This window comes from Lampetra fluviatilis, chromosome 4 (genome assembly GCF_964198595.1).
Source record: "Lampetra fluviatilis chromosome 4, kcLamFluv1.1, whole genome shotgun sequence".
NCBI classification, from domain to species: domain Eukaryota; kingdom Metazoa; phylum Chordata; class Hyperoartia; order Petromyzontiformes; family Petromyzontidae; genus Lampetra; species Lampetra fluviatilis.
The window spans coordinates 27,400,411-27,425,427 of NC_136278.1; positions in this window are offsets into that span (position 1 = coordinate 27,400,411).

A 25,017-nucleotide genomic window follows, 5' to 3' on the forward strand; every position below is an offset into this window, starting at 1 on the left:
TTCCCTTCTTCTTTGTATTGAGATGAGCGAAGCAGCATTCACAAGGGAGCACTGTTCTGCTTAACGGGGTGTGAGCGGGGTGCATCCATCGTAATTTCAAATTCTACTTTAATTTAGACTTTTGCAGTTCCCCACGAGGAAACATTTACCCAGAGAAAGTTTTCACAAAAAGATGCAACGGTTTTCCTCTGAAAAAAAAAAGAAAAACGTTTGAACCAATGATTCGATTTAAAGCTTTCGTGACTGCAGGGATTCATATTCTTGGTTCTTTCGGGACAATTGTGAGAATTGTATTTTATTATGTAAATCTTTTATTATTTTATTATTTCCCTTCTACGTGACTTTACCGAAAGAACCAAGAAGACGTTTGAACCAATGTTTAACAAGTGCTTCTTCAAAAACTTGACTTTGCAGAGAAGAGTAGACTCACAATGCAATAATCTACACACAAGAGTGCCGTTTGCTAGCATACAAAAATAAAAATCAAGCTTGGCTCTTCTGGAATTCCTAACCTAGTGCCTGTATGAATATGTTTCTACCAAGCCAGCTGTGTGGTTCAGGGGTCAAAGAGCTAAGCTGGCACTGCTGAGATTCTGGGTTTATCTGTGGACGGTCACCCACCCCCCTGATTAGACTCGGTTCTCAGATGCAGTGAGTCGATGGTCTAAGCCTCCTCCACCAATAAACACACGAAAAAAAAACGCAAACATTTTTTTGCAAATACCTTTTTTTAGGCAAAATGTGAGCTCTAAGAATTAAAAAATATATATACATTAGTTTTACTGACGTGGAAGCAACGTTACTTTCTTCGGCGGGGCGTGGGTGGGAAAGTGCCGCTACACCCCAGTGTGGATTAGAAGCCGACAGAAGTAGGTTTGCAATAGGCTCCGCTCCCGTGCATATCCCTCTATGACACGGCAGTGTGATGATGCACTTGCTCTGCGAGCGTTCCAAACAGGTTATCCGTCACCTGACGCCAATCCGCACAATTTAGATGACCATAAAAATGGGAAAAGAACAAAAAAATATCATTGCCAGCCATCTCATTGCCATTTTCCCCATTGAATATTCAACCGTGGGATAGACATCGCATTTGCAAGGTCCACTTGTCATTCTCTCGGTTGCATGCACGTGTGTGGCTGGGGCAGCCCCCCCCCCCGTCTCTCTCACCTGGCAAGGCACACAGCGCACGCGTTATCTGATTACGACATTCTATTCGATGTGTTTGCGATAGCACTGGTGCAGCGTGCATGTGACAATTGTTAATTAAACATAAATCAGTCTTTAGGTCAGTCCGTCAAGGGCATCTTAAACATAGGCTGAGTTTGACGTCTATATATTTTTTTTGGGACGCGGGGGGGGGGTTCGCTTTGCCCCTGACGTTCGGAATTGCGGGTGCATATAACTATTTTAGTTAATCTTAATTGCAAATTACTGAAGATAAATTAATAAAGGTGTCAAGTTTGGGAGGGGCGTTGCCCCCCCCCCCCCGCGTATCCTCAATGGATATACAGCACTGCGTATTGTCATATTCTTTGACATTAACCTATGTTTAGTGAATGTTTATTCCCGTGATATTACAATGCATTTACAAAAAACGCAAACAACACACATTAACATTTCAAATTATTGGGTTTTTTCGGTAAAGTCATGCAGATAGAAAACAAGTAATAATACAAATAAAGTGAATACAAGTAAAAATAATGAAAAATATAAAAATATAAAAAATACACTAATGTAGACCGTAGCCTGGTTCTTAATCGGAGTGAGTGTACTGAGAGTCTATAATGTAGACTGTAGCCTGGTTATTTAGTTTGGTGAGTGTACTGGCAGTCTATAATGTAGACTGTAGCCTGGTTATTTAGTTTGGTGAGTGTACTGGCAGTCTATAATGTAGACTGTAATTAAAAACACGACGTTTCGATCACAACCAAAGCGATCCACCGACGCAGTGAAGTGGGCGGGGCATATGTGCTCTGGGGTAAGAAAACAAGAAAAACAAGAAAACAACACAAATCAAATCACAAGGTAACCTGTGCTCCCTTGACAAAACACAATTTAAATCATGACCCAAAGTGGTTGATGACATCTTTCCAATGATTGCTGAGTTTATAACCATCATCTCGTTGGAAATCGTGTCTGTGTCTGTACAAATGGATGGCTTCATGAACAAATATTTGTGAATAGCCAGTGGGCTTGCAAAGTACCATCGTCTTTGAGAAATCAATTTCGCGTGAGCCAGCCGCATTAAAATAATGATCAGCCATGGCAGAAGTATTGGTCCTACTATGTTTCAAATCTGCCTAATGCTCACGAACACAGTCCGGGACATGTCGCTTAGTTTCCCCAATGTAACTGCTGCCGCAGATACAACTTAGTTTGTAGACGCCGGGATATTGCATGTCAGGAATCTTGTCCTTCACAGATGGGATCAGATCATGCATTTTACGTACTGTGTTAAATCGGACCTGGATCTTGTGTTTGTTCATGATTTTGGAAATCTTTCTGGTTACCCTTGCTATGTATGGCCAGGTGATGGTTTTGGATCCTCAGATGGCTCCTTCCTCGCGGTTAAGGTGATGGCTTTGCGGATTGTGCAGTCAGAATATCCATTCGCCTTGGCAGCTTGGTTTACGTGTTTGAATTCACTGGTTAGGTGTTCATGGTCGGAGATACATCGAGTTCTATGGTGTAGCATTTTGATTAGGGAATTCTTCTGGGATGGATGGTGGTGCGAATCAGGTTTTAGGTAGGCATCAGTATGGGTTACTTTCCTGTAGACAGAATGGCTCATTGAGCTATCTGGTCTCTTTTTGATTAGGACATCCAAGAAAGGTAGCATGCCATCCTTTTTGACCTCCATGGTGAATTTGATGGCTGGGTGTATGGAATTGCTGTGATTGAGGAATTGGTTCAGAGCCGGTCGGCAATGTGGCCAGATGACAAACGTGTCATCCACATACCTCTTCCACAAGGACAGGCGTAGAGTGGATGCCTAGATGGCATCCGTCTCAAATTTTTTTCCGTGAAAATATTGGCTACAATTGGAGATAAGGGAGAACCTATTGGGGTGCCTTCAGTTTGTTTGTAGAATGTTCCATTCCAGGTGAAGTATGTATTGGTAAGGCAGTGTCTCACCAGGGCCGGTACATCAGCATTCAAGCCTTGTTGGAACAAATTTTCAATGATTGCAATGGTATCGGGCACAGGAACTTTGGTGAACAAAGAAACTACATCGAAACTAACTAGCAAATCACCTGGGGACAGTGAGATGTCTTTAATTGACGATACGATGTGAGCTGAGTTAAGTACAGAAGAGTTGGTCTTACTAGTGAATGGCTGGAAGGTCTCAGACAGATATCGGGCCAGTTTGTAGGTGGGTGAGCCAACGGTGGATACGATGGGATGAAGGGGTGTACCTTCTTCATGGATTTTTTGTAAGCCATATAATCTGGGTGGTCTAGCAGCAGAAGGTTTTAAGGAAAACCGTTTGGTCTGTTCAATTCCACATAACCATAAGATTGTTTAACGAACTCCGAGACAAGAAAGCTAATCTGATCGCGACTCTAAGGTTATACCGATCTCATTTACACTGACTTCTGCTGCTATCACATCTTCCAATGCCAAACGAATCTTGTTCAGGGCTAGCTTGGCCCTGATCTCAGACAGAATTAGACTGCTCCGTACTGAACTAGATCATGTAGACAAGACACTCTTGAATCACACTTAACATTGACAGAAAAACATGTCTACATATGATTGGGAAGATGTAGATAACACGACTGCATCATCAGCCACTGCAATGTCAGCTAAATGTAAAGATAACCTGATTTCCAAGTTCAACCTCCTTTCCAAGGAGAAACCAGATCCATACATTAAAAAGTTAGACGTTGTGAAGGATGTGATCCCTGACATGCAATACCCCAAGTTAGATGCTGTGAAGGATGTGATCCCTGACATGCAATACCTCTGTGTCTACAAACTAAGCTGTGTCTGCGGCAGAAGGTACTTTGGGGAAACTAAGCGACATCTCTCAGACCGTGTTCGTGAACATAAGGCAGATCTGAAACACGGTAGGACCAATACCTCGGCCGTGGCTGATCATTGTTTTAATGCGGTGGGCTCACACGAAATATATTTCTCTAAGACGAAGGTACTTTGCAAGCCCAATGGCTATCAACAAAGATTCGTTCATGAAGCCATCCATATATATAGACAAAGACACAATTTCAACCGAGAAGATGGGTACAAACTGAGCAATCATTGGAAGGACGTTATCAACCAGTTTAAGTCATAATTGGCTATGATGTTCCCATCCTACCACCTTCCGATGTTAGTTGTGCTTACTCAATCTTGATTTGAAGCTGGTTAGTTGTGCTTTACGCCCATTTCAAACTTGCGCTTTCACGGTCACTTCGTGCGCTGACCCCTTGGTTGCGGCTCTGTGATCTTCCATTAACATGCTAGTCTCTCTTTAACATTCTGATTCTCACCTGGCAGCCCTTTGATTGGTGGAAAACAAGAGTTGAGCCTGGTTCACAATTGGATGGGTGACTGACTAGGACTAGCAGGTTATTGCAGATATAGCCGGTGTTCGCTGACCTGGAATGAATTGCATGTTCAATTGCATACTCAGAAGCATGCTGCAGTTCAGAGGTGCCAAGTTAGATTTGGGTACTGTATCTTGCCACAGAATGCTACATATTAGGGTAAAATTTTCCACGTGTAACGAGGCATCTTGTCTGCCATATAGTCGCCATAGGTTAGGCGAGAGTCCACGTGATGCAATAGTGACTCAGGGATTGGACACTAAGCCACTCGTGCACATTACGCCAAGCCTAGAAGTCAGAAAGAATGTGTATGTTCAACGGACTCCAATTGAGTGCTGGGCACGATGGATATGGAGAGGTTCAGGATTGGCATTGTAAGCTGCTGTGGTGCCTCTCATCATTGTTACATAGAGACTCAAATGCTGCCTGGAAGGGCAGTTTCTAAATAAAGTGTCGCCGTCACATGACGCACTCGTGTTCCCGCTTCAGTCATCTCAACCAGCCATGTGATACGAATGGGTGGTCAAGAACACGACGCAACTTAACATCAATCGTCCCGGAATTGTGTTTTGAGCCGGCCTGTTATTTCGTTACGATCACAGCAGGAGGAAGGATGGGCCGACTCCACAGGCTGAGGTTGCAATGTATAAAGAGGATGGTGGTACAACAGCTTGAATCCGTTGGTACGGAGATTTGAGTGCTTTGATGTACTGTATGCAAGACTTTTCTCTAGCTACTCTGGTTTCATACTGCATGAAAAATATTCATGGAATTGGCCAAGCCTTTAAAATGAAGGGCCCTCCGAAAAAGTCTGAGACTCGGAAGCTAAAATGGTTAAATTAAAACCATAAATATTTTACACGAAAACACTGTAATGAGCATCAAGTCCACGGAAATGGGGATTCAATTTTGGTGTCTGAAACTGTTATGGGTTTTTGAATCATTAATGGGGCTTTTTTGCAAAGCAGTTAATGTTACTTTATGATAATGTGGAGTCTAGTGGAAGAAATATACCACTTTACAAAAGCAGGGACACAATCATGCTTGTTGAAAATTGTACTGTAGCTGTAGCAGTCAATTTCACTAACACGCGACAATTTCAGATATTTATGGTTTAAGTCCGGGAGCTGTAATGGTTAATACCAACAGTAGATAAATTATGGCCGTGGACAATGACCATGATGATGGTGATAAGCATGCTGCGCATAAGGTTACCCTAAATCCACCGAATATAGTATACGTTGTTGACATTTTTAACGAATTAATGTTGATCCATGTGCTACTTTTCCCATAAAACCAACCCCCATCGGGTTGGCTGCCCACCACTTACATTATCATTGGCTGCTGACATTTGGGCTACGCCCATTTCAAACCCTTGTAAACAGTTTGCCTTGGAAGCTAACCTCCCTTTTCCTGAAGACGACCGCTTGTGTTGCGATCAAAACGTCGGGTTTTTTCGTTATTTTTTGTTATTTACTTTGAACCTATCTACGTGACTTTACCGAAAGACTCAATATATGTTGACATGGGTATTATTAATCTGAGAAATCGACAAATTTCCGATGGTCTAAAGTCGGTTTTAGCTAAAATATTGAACTTTGCAGTCACCCCCAAACACATACAAGTGGATGACATTATTGTCAAGGTCGACGTAGCTCTTAAGAGTTTGGGACACATCGCTGCAGACGTGACAAGATCTGAAATAGCTGCAACCCTCAAAAGCGCTAAGATACCAGTCAGCAACATCAGTAAGAATGAGCGTTTTGAGTTATCGCAATTGAAAAAGAGGGATGATATCGCCATCCTCTCAGCCGACAAGGGCAATGCCATGGTCATCATGGACAAAACCGTGTATAATAACACAATTCCGGACCTACTTAATGATGAAAGCTACACAAAAATTAAAAGAGATCCCACCAACAGCCTCGTTACAAAAACAAACAGTATCATCACTGATTCAGCTTCATTAACTGAACAGACCAAACGGTTTTCCTTAAAACCTTCTGCTACTAGACCACCCAGATTATATGGCTTACCAAAAATCCATAAAGAATGTACACCCCATTCATCCCATCGTCTCCACCATTGGCTCACCCACCTACAAACTGGCCCGATATCTGTCTGGGACCTTGCAGCCATTTACTGGTAAGACCACCTCTTCTGTACTTAACTCAGCGCACCTGGTATCGTCAATTAAGGACATATCACTGTCCCCAGGTGATTTTCTCGTTAGTTTCGATGTAGTTTATTTGTTCACCAAAGTTCCTGTGCCCTATACCATTGCAATCATTGAAGATGTGGTCCAACAAGGAGTAAATGTTAATATACCGGCCCTGGTGAGACACTGCCTCACCAATACATACTTCACCTGGAATGGAACATTCTACAAACAAACTGAAGGCACCCCAATGGGTTCTCCCTTATTGCCGGTTGCAGCCATGTTCGTGAGCATAAGGCAGATTTGGAACACGGTAGGACCAATACTTCTGCCATGGCTGATCATTATTTGAATGTGGCTGGCTCACACGAAATTGATTTCTCAAAGATGATGGTACTTTGCAATCCCACTGGCTATTAATAAAAAGATTCGTTCATGAAGCCATCCATTTGTACAGACACAGACACAATTTCAACCGAGAGGATGGTTATAAACTCAGCAATCATTGGAAACATGTCATCAACCACTTTGGGTCATGATTTGATTTGTTTTCTTGTCAAGGGAGCACAGGTTAAGTTACGACTCGATTTGTGTTATTTTCCTGTTTTTCTTGTTTTCTTACTAGGCCTCAGCAAGGTAAGGTAAAAGTTAAAAGGTAAAAAAACAACGAGCCTACCTTTACCCTACGTTTTACCTTACCACAATACAATCACTCTACCCTACCTTTTACCCTTTAGCAGGTAAGGTAAAAGGTAAAAAGCAACGATCCTACCTTTTACCCTACCCTTTACCCTTACCCCATACAAATTACCCGATTACAGGGTAATTACTGGGGAACTACACATGAACAAGGTTTATAATGGTACATGCTGGGTAGAGCGCTTTATTCATATAGAATACTCTCCACGATTCCAATTTTACACGCTTTCTTTGAACTCACTCTGTCTGTTGTTGTCGTTATTGTCGTTGTTGTCGTTGTATCTTCAAATCTTGTAACTACATTTTAACCAATGTGGTATCGACTGCAAACTGTGTATACTTATGTCATACTGATGACAATATTATATTCTATCATTAAAAATTTAAAACATATTTCTAAACCATCTTTTTATATCTTATGTTTCGCCTTGGGTCTAATTGTCTATGCTCAATTGACGTTGGCTGTAATTGCCCACGTTCCCTTACCTTGTGGCAAGCTTCGCGGCCACTTCCTGGAGTCGTGGAGTTCTGCCATTACGAGTACATTTCATTAAAGCGTGTTTAAAAAAAAGATTTTTTAAAATATTATTTATTAAATGGAGGCCACTGACTGCACCACGGAGCTTTTAGCGGTAAACTAGGTACCGTATTTACCGGGTAATACTTCGCGCTACCTTTACCCTACCGGGTAATTCTTCAGAGCTACCTTTACCCTACCCTATACCTTACCCCTTGGAATGTCGACATCTTTACCCTTTACCTTTACCCTTTTACCCGGTAAAATTGGTAAATTACCTTACCTTCTTCTTGGTTCTTTCGGTAAAGTCACGTAGAAGGAAAATAATAAAAATAAAACATAATAAAATAATTCTCACGACGTTTTGGCCACAACGCAAGCAGCCGTCTTCAGGTGGAGAACAGGTTTGTCGAGAAAGCAGAGTCTGAATGGCTTTCTCGACAGACCTGTTCTCCACCTGAAGACGGCTGCTTGCGTTGTGGCCGAAACGTCGTGAGAATTATTTTATTATGTTTTATTTTTATTATTTTATTATTTTCCTTCTACGTGACTTTACCGAAAGAACCAAGAAGATGAATCCCTGCAGTCACGAAAGCTTTAAATCGAAATTTACCTTACCTTGCAGAGGCCTATTTCTTACCCCAGGACACATATGCCCCGCCCACTTCATTGTGCTGGCGGAGATCTTGCGCCACGCCCATTTTTGAAACCCTAGAAACGGTTGCCTTTGTTGACGATCGCTTGTGTTGTGATCGAAACGTCGTGTTATTTTTTTTATCATTTTTTATTTTCATATTTTTATCATTTTTATTTTATATGTTTTTTACTGCCAGTACGCTCACTCAGGTTAAGAACCAGGCTACAGTCTACATTTTAGACTGTCAGTACGCTCACTCAGTTTAATAACCATTGATACAGTCTACATTATAGACTGCCAATACGCTCACGAAGCTTAAAAACCAGGCTACAGTCTACATTATAGACTGCCAATACGCTCACCAAGCTTAAAAACCAGGCTACAGTCTACATTATAGACTGTCAGTACACTCACCAAGGTTAAGAACCGTTGCTACATTTCGATTTAAAGCTTTCGTGACTGCAGGGATTCATCTTCTTGGTTCTTTCGGTAAAAGTGTGGCCGAAACGTGGTGAGAATTATTTTATAATGTTTTATTTTTATTATTTTATTATTTCCATTCTACGTGACTTTACCGAAAGAACCAAGAAGATGAACCGTTGCTACAGTCTACATCATAGACTGCCAGTACACTCACCAAACGTAATATCCAGGCTACAGTCTACATTATAGACTGCCAGTACAATAACCAGGCTACAGTATACATTAGTGTTTTTTTTGTTTTTATAATTTTTATCTTATTTTTCTTTTTATTCACTTCATTTGTATTATTATGTTTCTATCTATGTCACTTTACCAAAAGAACCAAAGAATATAAATTCCTGCAGTCACGAAAGTTTTAAGTACAAATTTACATTACAAAGCGATTCTGCCCATTGTGGGTGGATCGTTGACAAAAGCATAATAGCCATTGTATTCGTTTCTAGCATCACCCCTTAGATGTACGTTAGCACGCGACTATTCCACGTGATGGACAGGGCTCAGATACGAAGTTATGGTGGCTTGCAGGGCAGCAGGCTATGAGAAATATATCAACATCCCCATCCTGCTTCCGCTTTGGCTTGTGGTTAAAAACGGGAACAATGTGAATTGCACAAAAAACAGTCTGCTGTCGAAATGCGAATCGTATTACTTGCGCACGTCTGTTTGCAACAAGGGATGCACATTATGTGCGGATGTGTATTGCATAGAAGCGGTAGACTAATTGTCTACTGTAGTGATATTCGAAGATTAAGTGATGAACTATTTTAAATGCAAAGCCAAAAATGTCAAATTGGTAGACAAATAAAGGATGTTTCTCGTTAATGAAAAGCGAATAGAGAAACATCTACCACTTTCCTCCATGATCAACTTTCATTAAGCATAGGAAATGTACGTTGTTTTAAACTGATCGCAATGTAAAGACACCTTGCATAGAAATTGGCAATTAATATCTATATATCAATGTATGTTAATATAGTTTACGAAATATACGTGAAACATTTCAAATATGCATAAAATATATTTCATCACACAGCAACGTAGACAAAACAGGGGGTGCAATACTTTTGTTTTACATTGCGATTAATTCACTCCGAACGTTCAAATCATTCCATTAGGGGCATCCAAAAAAAATTGGCAGAGACTACTCTGCCGACTATCGGCGTGTAAACTAACCAGCGTTGACATTTATTAAAGCGGTTGAAATTATTAATTTTAGCAGGCAAGACAAATTGGTTGGTAGTTGAATTATAGCCTCGATAACTCTGGATAATCGCTCTGAAGGGTTTACCCTCAAAACCATAATACTTTCAAGAAATAATGCATTCGGGGTAAATTATCGGACATTTTCTCGTAATTTGTAAACCCACAGTTTCCAAATTGATGTTATTTTTGGTCATAAAGTGTAAACTGTTGTATGGATTGGCTTGGGTTTAGAGAATATAAGTGATTACTCGTGTAGGTTGAATCATGCATACATTTAACCTTTTAACTGACCACACAGGGATATAAAATGTATGTGCAGCAACAGTAGCTGATAAAATACCACTGAAAAAATTATTCATCATTTGTAATCCTTTGTCCATCCACTTGACCACAACGGTCAGTATTGAGAAGGCCCAGGGCTGGATTAAATATACCACTAGCCATCGAAGTCAGGTTTACTGATTCATAGTTCAATGTTCTAACCGCTGCATCACTGCTTTTCTGTCTAACATATGTATACATCAAACAAGTTACTTGGGAAAAACGTGCAATTGTAGGGATTATCTAATGATTTTTCTAACACACATTTGTTTTCAGAAACGTTTCATAAGTAGTCCAGAAGCCGACTGATAACTCCCAGAGCAAAACACGTTTACATTTTTTTCAAATTGTCCTTTGTGCCCTGGTTTGTATTTCCAGATTTTAGGAAACCTTTAGATCAATTTGTCTAGTTTTTAATTGGGGGGGCGGTAAATTATTTAAGAGAGTAAGAGTGGCCCACCACCAGTGCACGCCCGGTGTTGTCGCCTTGTGATTGTGAGTTGGCCAAGAGATGGCAGCACTGACTGTCGTCTCCACCTCGAATTGGTATCGTTCTAGTTTCAAATCCTTGCGATCAGAACGTTTTATACGCGTTAAGATAATGTAACACACTAAAAATATTGTTGCAAAGCAACATGTAACTTCTTCTTCTTCGAATGTGAAAAAAAATACATTGAAATTAAAGCGTTTTTATTAAGCGAGACAATGTTTATCATATACCCTCACACTGAGGGATCAGATCAGTGCTCATGTGCATATGTGGATAAACTTGAGCTTCTATTTACTCCATGTGCAATAGAACACCTGTTCGTGTAGTAAGTCCTCGCGGTAGAAATGTATTCCCATACACGTTCAAGTTGGATTTCACAGATACAGCATATATGTGGTGGCTTGGGACATGGGTGCCAGGGAAACTGTGTGCGCGCGTGTGCGCATGAATACAAACTCGTTCACGTATGCTGCTGCGGTGGCGTGGGTGTGTGTGTGTGAGATCGACGACGGAATACACATCTTCTGGCAGCCAGACTTGAATGTGAAATTCGTGAATCTAAGTGACTCGTAAATCTTACGTATGTATGTTCAACTTATTTCGCACCGTACGTAGCCAACCGTGCTAATCGGAGGTTGTGTGTGGGAAGGACAACAAACTAAACACAAAAACAGTTAAAAAAATTGAGTTTTCAATCTAGATGATTTAAAAGTACATAGCTCCGGTGGCTTCCTAATATCGGAAGGAAGAGCGTTCCAGACGGCGCATCTGAAAGCGCGAGATACGGCGACCGTGTTTGGCCGATGGCCAGCCAAAGACCGCTGCTGCGAGAATGACCGGAGTCTGCGTGATGGTTTATGCTGCTTCACGAGATCAGCGAGGTATCGTGGTTCACTGATGGCATCATGAAGGTTTTTTTTTTAACGCTGTCACCAGTTTGGTAAACAACCACACAGTGGTCAATTTAAAAGGATTAAAGACCTGACTGTGAGATGGAATAATCAGGAATGTATTATTCATTTGGAAAGGATGGACAGGAGGAGTGACTGAGGGATTTGTGTGGATAAAAGGCATACGTGTATGTGCTGAGAGGGGATATTGGAGAAGGATATTGCGTAAGTATACGAGCTCTGTGAGGGTGACAGAGACATGAGGGAGACAGCCGATGTGGAGAGGTGGTGCTTGTAAATGGGTTCTATTCAGTATCCCCGCGTTATTCACGATGGATACGTTCCCAAGAATGAATAGCAAATTTCGCGAATAATGATATTGGCCTACAAATTTTTTTTTTTAGGAATTACCTTTAGTAAATACGTAAATAAGCTATAAAATACGTAAACATTTCTTCATCAAGTCGCCAAAATATAGGGCTGGGATTGGTGTACTTGAGAGTGCTGGCTGAAGCCATTTCGAAGTCGGGGCTTTGCACACGTTGGTAGTTTGCAGCTTTTCTAATCTTGATGGCGGTGGTGTAGGTGGCTTCATCTTCGGTTGGGGGAAAGATGTGGAAATCGTATGTGACCAGGCCATAATTTTGTTGGTAGTGGCGAGTTGTGAGGGTGCATTCATGGCTACAATAGCGACTGGGTCTGTTGGTTAGTGGACACGTGGATGTCTTGGAGCATGAGGATGTTGATGTTGTGCATCCTCAACATGCTCAATTCGCAATTCGTCCGAGAATGTCCCTCAATGATGAGGTGGAGGATCATTCTTCCAGGACCCATCTGGCGTGTTGTTTGGTCCTGGAAAAGGCTGTTATGGTGTTCTGAGTTGTTGCTCTGGAGACCGGCAGATCCGATTATCAATGTTTGGTCGCCGGGTTGATGGCATCAATTGTGATTTCTTACTTAACAGAGTGGGTCATGTGAAGGCTGCCATCTTCCACTCTTTTCTGTAGGGAGAATCGCAGGACAGGTTCAGATATCCTTTGCCAAATTAAAATTTTCATGGCCAGGAATGAAACGTAGTTTGCTATGTTCCCAATGCAATTCACTACCACGCACATACTCTTCGAGGGAAACACACAATGTGCAGGAGACAATCCTAAATTATTCTGGGGTATTTCTTACCCTGTTATTTTCCTGAATAATGAAACATGTATACCAGAAATTATGGTGACAAATTGCCTTATTACATTGTGTACAGCAGGGATTGCCATTACTCGCATCTGTTGCCTGGCCACTTGCCTAGTCACTGCTGATACTGTTTAATATATTTTCAACTGACAAACCAGACTCGTGCACTGCTTTTGCACCTCAGGAATACGTGCCCGGATGGCATCAGGCATTCACAATAGAGAAAGTCGACATAAAGCAGACGTCAATTCTGTATCTATGAATAAATAATAAACTAAGTTATTATTATTCTTTAACCAGGTAAGGCCCACTGAGCTATATTGCTTTTTTTCAGAAGCGACTTCGCTACAAATGATAGCTCAACGAAGTGGTTTATCACGTGGAAATATATAACAGCCAAATACTCTACATTTATCTTTATGCATGTGAACGGGAAAAACCGGAGGACCCGGAGAAAAATCCACGTGACCACAGGAAAAACATGAAAGCTCCAAATATGCAAGCATCATGATCGGAATCGAACCCACAAACAACCTCCTGTATACCATGCGAGGTAGTGAACATCTCTCCACCACGGCACCCCTAGTTTTAGTACATCAGCCCATCGGCTAAAGTAGACAAAACAATATGTGGAGCTGCAAAGTGGAGTTTGGCTTAATATTGCTTTTACCCATAATGCCCCACGTTGATTCATACCGAGTAAATATAACAGAGGTCTAACTATTATTCCACCCACACAGAGGATTACATGTGCTTCGCGGCCACAATAAAAATATAACAAGCTATTATTGTTTTTGTCTCATCTGTACAGTGGTTTGCACTATTTTTAGCCTACATGTAGCAAGACTATAATTTGGAATATCATTTGCACGTGTTTATAATATATCTGGAGCCTAAATCGCTGTATGCCTACTAAGAGGTACTGTCACCTTCAGCCTCAATTGTAGCTTTATTTCAAGTGTGTCTCCACTCAGGTAATGTAAACAGCCACTTAATATAAACTGTATTAAAATAAATACAATTTAATTATACATTAGACATTCACTGGATCAGTGTTTGGTTGCAGAGTGACATTTGACTCAGATTATGTTCTGTATTACATGTCAGTGACTTGTTGGCGACAATAACGACTATGCCATACAATTATCTCACCTGTTATTTACGTGCCAAGCATGTTTTTTTTTATGAGACAAATAACCGAGTAAAATAATTGCGTATTCATTAAGGCTATAAAAAAATGCAGACTAATTCAGTTATAATTCATGTAAATGAACGGGTATAAAAAAAATATTGGTTTACTGCAACCACAATTCTTTTGTGGTGGGCAATTAAAGCCTCAAGACAGCATGTGGCTAAACACAAGGTGGCAGGGTATGCTACATACGGGGCCACTTAGAAATGCTGTGCTTGCCTCTCGAGTCAAGATTTCGCTGATTTAAAACCTAATCCCAGCATTGCCGCTGTGTGGGAGGCACGGAATCTCAGCCCATGCAATTGACTTTCCCACCTCGCGTGGACTTTTTAAGGACCACCGAAACGTTGTAACAATTCCGTGGATTTTCCAACCACGATTACGCCTCCGTCGCAAGGCAATCCGTGAAATGGCCACGTGGCATTAATTTCCAAAAATGAAAACGTCGACCCCGTTACAAAAGAGACGAACGACTGCAGATTTTGTACGTGAAACACCAGCGCCTTTGCGTTAGTCCTGTGCTATAAGAATGGCACGAATGCCCAATGTACGAATGGTTTGATTTGAAATGCATCTAGATAGAAAAGTGTGTGCTGGAAGATTTTAAAAAAAAATCTGTAAGCAGGGCTCTTTACTAATATATGGATAAAGTCACGTATAAGGGAAATAATAAAGTAATAAAAATAAAACATAATAAAATAACATAATATAATAATATGTTTTAATAATATAAATAATATATTTTTCTTTTATTATTTCCTTTCTACGTCACTTTACCGAAAGAACCAAGAAGAAGAATCCCTGCAGTCACGAAAGCTTTAAATCTAAATATATAAATACATTGCTCACCGAAAAACAAGACAAAATGCTTACTTTTAATTCATATGTGGTTGTATTATAATGGATTCGTGATGTTTGTACAGAGACACGGAATATTTAATTAATCAGCCTAATAAGATCACTATTACCATTGGGATTAAGTCAATTAATTAGAAATACCGGTGTGTATGCTTACGCACATGCCGATTGTGCCCACGTTGCTAAGCAGTTGAATAACATCTACAAGCTATTGCGTCATCAGTACTTATAGTCGGCTTCTGATGAAACACATTACACGTGAAATTTCGATTTAAAGCTTTCGTGATTGCAGGGATTCATCTTCTTGGTTCTTTCGGTAAAGTCATAATAAAAATAAAACATAATAAAATAATTCTCACGACGTTTCGGCCACAACGCAAGTAGGACGGTTGCTTGCGTTGTGGCCGAAACGTCGTGAGAATGATTTTATTATGTTTTATTTTTATTATTTTATTATTTCCATTCTACGAAGACATTACACGTGACTTCAGTTTGAATTTCAATTGCACACATTTACACGCCCACCATATAGACAGAGCACGTGTGGATTTGTGAAACCTCAACTTGTAATTAAGGCGGTGTTACGACTATTGGCTCAACAATGGAGAAAAGCGAAAGATGTGTTAGGAATCCAACAAGGTAGATTTCCTGCACCCTCTTGAGCATAGAAAATTTTATTTCACAAACAATATCGGTAAATTGCATGTTTCACAGATATAAAAAAAAATGGCTCCTATGCTCGCACACTTATACGAGGAATGACCCTCAAGACAATTTCTCTTTCGGAATACAGCGGCTACACATTGATACAGCGCCTCTCTGGACCTCCGATGAGCACGGTTGGCGACGTACGGTACGAACGAAGTTCACCATGCATCAAGACTTCACTCAATCCATCCATGGCTTACAATTGCCATCTCAAGCACTAATCGAGAAAGAATTCTCAGCTAGATGAAGCACAGCTGTCCGTGGTGCAATGTTGCTACCGCAGTGTAATGGTATGCACATTGGACTTGCAATCCAGAGATACATATTCTTGGTTCTTTCGGTAAAGTCACGTAGAAGGGAAATAATGCAATAATAAAAATTAAACATGATAAAAAATGTTATATTTTTATTTTATTTAATTATGGGCTCTTTAATAATATATAGATAAAGTCACGTAGAAGGGAAATAATAAAATAATAAAAAATAAAACATAATAAAATAAAATAAAAGAATGTAATAAAATCATAAAAGAATATAATATAGTGGTACAATAATTTACATAACATATGTATTTTTAATTATTTTATTATTTCCCTTCTATGTGACTTTACCGAAACAACCAAGAATATGAATCCCTGCAGTCACGAAAGCTTTAAATCGAAATCCAGAGATCACCGGTTGGATCTCAGTTGCAACAATGGGCAAAGTTTCTTAAACCCCCCAACTCACTCATATCGACTCTGTCCACCCAGCATTATCCGCGAGCACAGGCGTAAATAGTCGATCGGCAAGTCGTGTATGGTAGGGTAAAATATTGGTATTCCCATATCTCCCAAGATATGTTTTGAGCCAGCGTGGAAGAATTGGTTAAAATATTCTCTAAAGGGCCTCGTTAGGTTTTCCCTAGTCTAGTGGATGCCCCTTCTGTCAGCAGTGATGTTACCAAGTGATTGCAGCCCTGCGCCTTTACCTAAAGCGCAGCTATTTACTGCTTAACTTTGATGTTTTTGTTTGTTATTCAACAACTATCTGTGTTATTTAAAAATAGACACTGATTCAGTAATGGTCCAAAGTGCTGTAAGACTAACAGCATAACAAAGGGTGTTTGACCGAGGTAGCCTTAATTGTTCTGTGCATTTAAATAGCAAAATAACATGAAATATATGGATACAGTACATTACATGAGTTCATTCCAGAAGTGGGAACATTTAGAGCCTTTTAATGTAAAAATTATACAATTAACACATACACGAACTGGGAGCCAGTGTAGTGAGGCCAAAACTTAATAATGTGAAATACATTTATAATACCGTGTCATAAAGTTGGAAGCAAAAATCTGTAGAACTTGCAGCTGGGAGAATGCCATTGCAGATGCATCATGGGATCTCCCTTGCCAGTATGAAAATATAAGAATAGGTTTTACCCTATCTGGTAATAAAACAGTTGTATTAAGACGTGATTGCTTGCAAAAGGTTTTTTTTTGGTGTTTGAACATCTTCATACGGCTGTTATATTGCCAGATAGGGTAAAACCTATTCTTAGATTTTGATACTGGCGAAGGAGGTCCCATGATCTAGCTGCTCACCCCAAGCTATAAATGCCCTGATGGTGGCATTGTCTTTGAAATGTTCGCCTTTCGGCATCCTCTGGTCTAACGCTGTTTGAGGCTAGGCTCTAAAGAAAGCCGTCTTTGGTGTGGACCAATCAGTTTCAAAGGCAATGCATCATATACTGCCAGAGCATGTTTTTTTATGTGCATGTTCACCACAAGTATACGTGGTTAAAGCAGACAAGATTCCTTGCAAAAGGTTTCTGTTTGGTGTTTGAACATCTTAGCACCTGTTTTATTGCCAGAAAGGGTAACACCTATTCCTTGCCTTGCAGATATTGCCTTGAGAATAGCATTGGAGTAATCAATTCAACATGAAATAAAAGTGCAGATCAATTTCCGAGCATTAAAGGAGGAAAGGCAGAGCCTGTGACTGAGCTCATCAATATTTCCGAGGCAGAAAAAGATGCTTTTTGTAGCACCGTAGATGAGTTTGGGATCAACGATTATGCCAACTTTCGATTTAAAGCTTTCGTGACTGCAGGGATTCATCTTCTTGGTTCTTTCGGTAAAGTAACGTAGAAGGGAAATAATAAAATAATAAAAATAAAACATAATAAAATAATTCTCACGACGTATCGGCCACAACGCAAGCAGCCGTCCTCAGGTGAAGACCAGGTCTGTCGGGGAGACAGCGTCTGAACATTCAGACGCTGTCTCCCCGACATTCAGACGCTGTCTCCCCGACAGACCTGGTCTTCACCTGAGGACGGCTGCTTGCGTTGTGGCCGAAACGTCGTGAGAATTATTTTATTATGTTTAATTTATTTTATTTTATTATTTCCCTTCTACGTGACTTTACCGAAAGAACCAAGAAGATAATGCCAACTCTTATCATGATAATCAGCCGCAGTCAATCCACTGCTGGATATAATCCATTGCCATCTGTCATGATCCTGCAATGTAATAATCCACCTCTCACCTGCACGCGAGCTGATTTCATTACTTCACCTCCATGGTTGATGTCCTCTTGAATGCGGTCTATTCCTTGGCTGCCACTCCATCAATATTCTTAACCATTGGCCTACATCATTCTTTCATCGACCATCATTTTCTCATCAAGGAGCATAAACCATCATCATGCGAATTCCGGTCATCATCGCAGCGAAGATAAGCACTTTTACATCTTGATTTTAAACTCATTTATTTTACAACTGCTTCTTGTGTTTATACTCTTTGGTTCTTTCGGTAAAGTCATGTAATTAGAAATAAAATAAAACAAATCACGTTTCGATCGCTACACAAGCGGTCGTCATCAGGCACAGGAGTCAGCCTCTAAAGGCAAACTGTTTATAAAGGTATAGGGATGGGCATAGCCCAAGTGTATCAACAGCACCAGGAGCATGGGCGGTGCACGAGTGCCAATGCAGCAACAATGCCAATGCAGCAGCAATGGCAATGCAGCAACAATGCCAATGCAGCAGCAATGCCAATGCAACAGCAATGCCAATGCAGCAGCAATGCCAATGCAGCAACAATGCCAATGCAGCAACAATGCCAATGCAGCAGCAATGCCAATGCAGCAGCAATGCCAATGCAGCAACAAGCCAGTGCAGCAACAAGTCAGTGCAGCAACAATGCCAATGCAGCAGCAATGCCAGTGCAGCAGCAATGCCAATGCAGCAACAATGCCAATGCAGCAGCAATGCCAATGCAGCAACAATGCCAGTGCAGCAACAATGCCAATGCAGCAACAATGCCAATGCAGCAACAATGCCAATGCAGCAACAATGCCAATGCAGCAACAATGCCAATGCAGCAACAATGCCAATGCAGCAACAATGCCAATGCAGCAGCAATGCCAGTGCACAGCAATGCCAATGCAGCAGCAATGCCAATGCAGCAGCAATGCCAATGCAGCAGCAATGCCAGTGCACAGCAATGCCAATGCAGCAGCAATGCCAATGCAGCAGCAATGCCAATGCAGCAACAATGCCAGTGCAGCAGCAATGCCAGTGCACAGCAATGGCAATGCAGCAGCAATGCCAATGCAGCAGCAATGCCAGTGCAGCAACAATGCCAATGCAGCAGCAATGCCAGTGCAGCAGCAATGCCAATGCAGCAGCAATGTCAATGCAGCAGCAATGCCAATGCAGCAGCAATGTCAATGCAGCAGCAATGCCAGTGCAGCAACAATGTCAACGCAGCAACAATGCCAGTGAAGCAGCAATGTCAATGCAGCAGCAATGCCAATGCAGCAGCAATGTCAATGCAGCAGCAATGCCAGTGCAGCAACAATGTCAATGCAGCAGCAATGTCAATGCAGCAGCAATGCCAATACAGCAACAATGTCAATGCAGCAACAATGCCAGTGCACAGCAATGCCAGTGCACAGCAATGCCAATGCAGCAGCAATGTCAATGCAGCAACAATGCCAGTGCACAGCAATGCCAAACGCTGGGGATGCGGGGGGGGAATTAACTCGTCCGAGTTGCATGGTTGGCTACGTACGGTACGAAAGAATTTCAACATACAAACATCCCTTCTAGCGATGTGTCCTGTCCAAGCCCATTTACTTTTCGTAACACGTGTACGTTTTCTCATCCGCATGTTCCTAATTCTATCTTTCGGTGATTCTGACGTATACTTTGATTCTCTGAAAAACCCACGGATGACACATTCACGAAAGTTCAGATTATGTAGTTGAGGTCTGGACCCCAACGAAATGATCACTGTTTTGCATTTAACTTGATGAAATGTTGCGTCAAAAAATGTGTCTGCTAGACAAGCACACAACACAGCCGAGGCAGATACTACAATTGCTTGTCATTGAGATAGGCATTAAAAGAAATAGCAACAAAAATCTAACGAGAAAACTATAGACAGACATACAAGCAGACAGACATCACAACGGCACACAGAGAGAGGACACAAATCGGCACAAAGAGAGGGGTCGTTTCTGTGACGGTCCCTTAAATATAGAGAGGGGGGGGGCAGGGACGGAGAGAGGGAGGGGGCAGAGAGAATTAGCATATCAATGAGTGTACGGCAACGTACTGCTGTTGCAAGTAAGATGACAATGTGGAACGGGCACGCAAGCTTGAAAATTAGGAGACAGGCACACGAAAATTAAATAACCTAGCAAAATATCGAAATGTGATGTAATACAACACAGAGAGTCGGTTAACACACAATTAACGCATAGCCTGGTTGATTACGTGTTTCAAAATTTGCTAAGTTAGAATTTTAAGTGTGAAAATTCCAAAGAGAGGACACAGGCAGAGAGAACAAATAGCCAGAAAGAAAAAGGATAAGCTTAAAACTTCCCCGTAGAAGTGGTTCAATCTTAATTTAGGAGCTTTCGTGACTGCAGAAATTATTCTTTGATTCTTTTCGGTTAAGTCACGTCTAAAAATAAAATAAATTAAAATAACTATTTTACGACGTTTCGATTGCAACACAAGCAATCATCATCAGGCATAAAAGAAATAGCAACAAAAATCTAACGAGAAAACTATAGACAGACATACAAGCAGACATTTCGATATTTTGCTAGGTTATTTAATTTTCGTGTGCCTGTCTCCTAATTTTCAAGCTTGCGTGCCCGTTCCACATTGTCATCTTACTTGCAACAGCAGTACGTTGCCGTACACTCATTGATATGCTAATTCTCTCTGCCCCCTCCCTCTCTCCGTCCCTGCCCCCCCTCTCTATATTTAAGGGACCGTCACAGAAACGACTCCTCTCTTTGTGCCGATTTGTGTCCTCTCTCTGTGTGCCGTTGTGATGTCTGTCTGCTTGTATGTCTGTCTATAGTTTTCTCGTTAGATTTTTGTTGCTATTTCTTTTATGCCTGATGATGATTGCTTGTGTTGCAATCGAAACGTCGTAATATGTTATTTTAATTTATTTTATTTTTAGACGTGACTTAACCGAAAAAGAACCAAAGAATAATTCCTGCAGTCACGAAAGCTCCTAAATTAAGATAGGCATTAAAGTTAACTGCCAAAGTACTGAATTATATTGCCCAGTGGTAGCATTGACTAACGCAATGGTCCGTTCAGGGACACCAAGGGCCACTTCAACAAGTGACGATGTTAACTTTCTCAATGAAACAAACTGTCACTTATTTAGTAATAAGATCAGTGCCAAAACTCACACACTGCCTCTGGGGCAGTCAAGAATGAGTAATGGCATGGTATATTGTGGCAAAGTATGAGCTGAAGTCAAGAAAAAATCATAGCAATAATAGTGATAAGACAATAATAATAATATATCTACATTTCGATTTAAAGCTTTCGTGACTGCAGGGATTCATATTCTTGGTTCTTTCGGTAAAATCACGTAGAAGGGAAATAATAAAATAATTCAAATAAAACAAAAATAGAATTTTCTTGCTGTGGGTTTCACACCTGATGATGATTGCTTGTGTTGCAATCGAAACGTCGTGAGAATTTAATTGTTTATTTTTATTATTTTATTATTTCCCTTCTACGTGACTTTACCGAAAGAACCAATAATAACATATCTACATTTATAACTCTAACACAAGACAGCATTCACATTTGTAAAGCGGTAGTTCTGAATTATACATATTTATATACAGTAAAACCTTGGATTGCGAGCATAATTCGTTCTGGGAACGTGTTTGTAATCCAAAGCACTCGTATATCAAAGCACTCGTATATCAGTTGTGATCACGTGACGCTCGGCAGGCAAAGCGTATACACGTACTACTCGTATTGCAAGACCTCGCTCGTTAATCAAATTAATATTTATTTTAAAAAAATTGCTCGTCTTGCAAAACACTCGCAGACCAAGTTACTCGCAATCCAAGGTTTTACTGTACTTGTATAGTGAAAGGTTAATCATAAAACATTGTTTGTTCCACAACAACACAGTGACAACAGCTTAAAAAAAATGCATTTTACCATCAATATTGGTAAATGCATGCGCTGTAGGTGGCAGTGTGGCTTTTTATTTGACACGATAAGAAATGTAACATTGCCACTACCTTACCACAAAAAAAAAAACTAGCCGATAAACGTTTATTCAGCAATTACATATTATAATTCTGGATATATTACAATTGTAATTTAAGAAATAAACATCGCTGTCAATCATGTTTGCATGCGAGAAAGGTAATTTTAAATGGAATCTGATGACGATTTATTGTAATATTTCAAGTAGAATTTTCTGGTTGCTGTAAGATGAACGTGGTGCCTTTCTTGTGGAGTTTGTACGTTATCCCCCTGTTCTGCATGGGTTTCTTTTAGGATCTCCAGTTCCTTCCCACAGATAAAAAAAAACACATTTGCATTATATTCTTAGGTTTTTTCTCACTTGATGCAGCTAATTCGGCTGTGACGGTCCCACCTGATGACGGAGACTTGTGTTGCCTCCGAAACGTCGTGATTTTTGTTTTTATTTTATTTTATTTTCATTAATTTTGATGTTTTACCTACGTGACTTTACCGAAAAAACCTAAGAATATGATTCCTTGCAGTCACGAAAGCTTCAAATCTAGAACACATTTGCATTGGCATTGACCAAACATCCCCATACAGCAAATAATTGGTCGGACTATCGTGTGATAGCTTGGTAGGACTCTCTTGAAGAGTCTTCAATCACAGTGAGGCTTTCTTGGGTAAACAACCAAAATTATAATAATTCCAGTAATTATCTTTAATAAGCCAGTATAGCTTGTTTTTTAGCAATTATACAACTTCGACTTTCACAAGGTATACAGTATCGATAACACACTAACGTATACATTTGTATATAGCCCATAAAAACAAATATTAACAAGTTATATCAACATTGACCTTGCTATGACGATAATTATGCATATCACCCCTTGCATCACGATTTTGGTGATGTGTGATGACAGAAACTTCAAAGTGAGCGCTCATTCAAATAACTGTAATCGCTTTTGGTTTAGTGATTAATATCCAACGTTGTCATGAAAAAAATCATTTTAATAATACAGGTACAATATAATGACTGATGACGTTTGCTCTCATAGGAAATATTCCTGTTTCATAACATCATTAGAGTCTATTTTACCAAACAATTTGGCAGCAATCCAATTGCTAGACATGCATTAGTGTTGAATATCAAATGGTCCGTTGAATATAATGCTTTCATGTAGGTAATGACACCCTATTGTGTATAAAACTACTTTGCTCGCTGTGCACTTCTTTAACTCGAAATATACCACGGAAAGGATGATCAAAGCTGCTTTCAGCATATTCTTAGGTTTTTCGGTAAAGTCACGTAGGTAAAAAATTAAAATGAATAAAAGTAAAATAAAAAATTAAATAAAAAATAAAATCACGACGTTTCGGAGGCAAGACAAGCTTCCGTCTTCAGGTGGAACCGTCACAGCACGATAGCTGCATCAAGTAAGAGAAATTCCAAGAAAACAGTCCTTGTATATATACTGATTGAGGGTGGGAGGAGCCAAGGCAGGCCCCTGGATATTATTATTGTGAGGTTCGGTGCGGCTGAAGCACGCTGCTAGGAATGAGCCTTTGTTGTGTAGACTGGTTGAAATGGAAGGTTCCAAGAGTTCAATTCTAGATTTGAAGCTTTCGTGACTGCAAGGATTCATATTCTTAGGTTTTTTTCGGTAAAGTCACGTAGGTAAAAAATTAAAATTAATAAAAGTAAAATAAAAATACAATAAAAAAATAATAGAGTTGTTAAGGTGCGGCTTTCAGCATATCAAATGGACGGTGTGTTGTCACATTGGCCAGTTTTAAACCTGAGACGGGATGGAGAAGTGTGATGGAGGAAGCTGAGGCAGCAAGTCAGCCAAAAAGCCGGCCAAGTCTTATCAGGATTGCCTTGACTTTAGATATGTGTGTGTCAATTATCTGGCAATGTATTACCTGCACTGGGAACTCATTGACATTATTTATAATATTTTGCAAAGCCAGTAGTAACTCATTTCCTCACATAGATGATCTACTCCAGCTTATTTATTAAATTTGACATTTTCATAACTCGTGTGACTTTTGTTTTATGCGCCGCAGTTTAAAGACCATTATACTTTCTCACGGTTTACCAAGAATATATCTGTACGTACGTGTGATTTGTGATTGCGCGTGTGTGTGTGTGTAGTTGTACACAGTTCATCCATTGTCGATCAATCTCAAATGTGTGCCATTAAACTGCCAAGAGGAACGTTTAGCAATCAGGACATTGTCGAGATATGTCACTGGGTGGGACAAGTCATGTATCAGTTTAATGTAAAGATTAAACTGGTGTTAAAGCATTGATTTCGGCATCGTGGAAGCACTGGCGTATTTGAGATCGTTGGCAAGACATGAGCCATTGCAGTTTGGCAAAGCAGTGCAGTCTGCTTAGTCTTTTGTTCCTTTATGCGTGCACTATTGGAGATATAATAAATACGTAATGTTCAGTCTTCATTTGCTGCACCTGGAGAGTAGTCTGGCTTACTGTGGGTAATGAATGTAACGTCCGTATTTCCCCACATGGGATTGTTCCCTTTGCCATTGTCTGAGAGGTAGTATGGCTTGAATGTTGAAAATTTAAAATACATTTCGTATCAA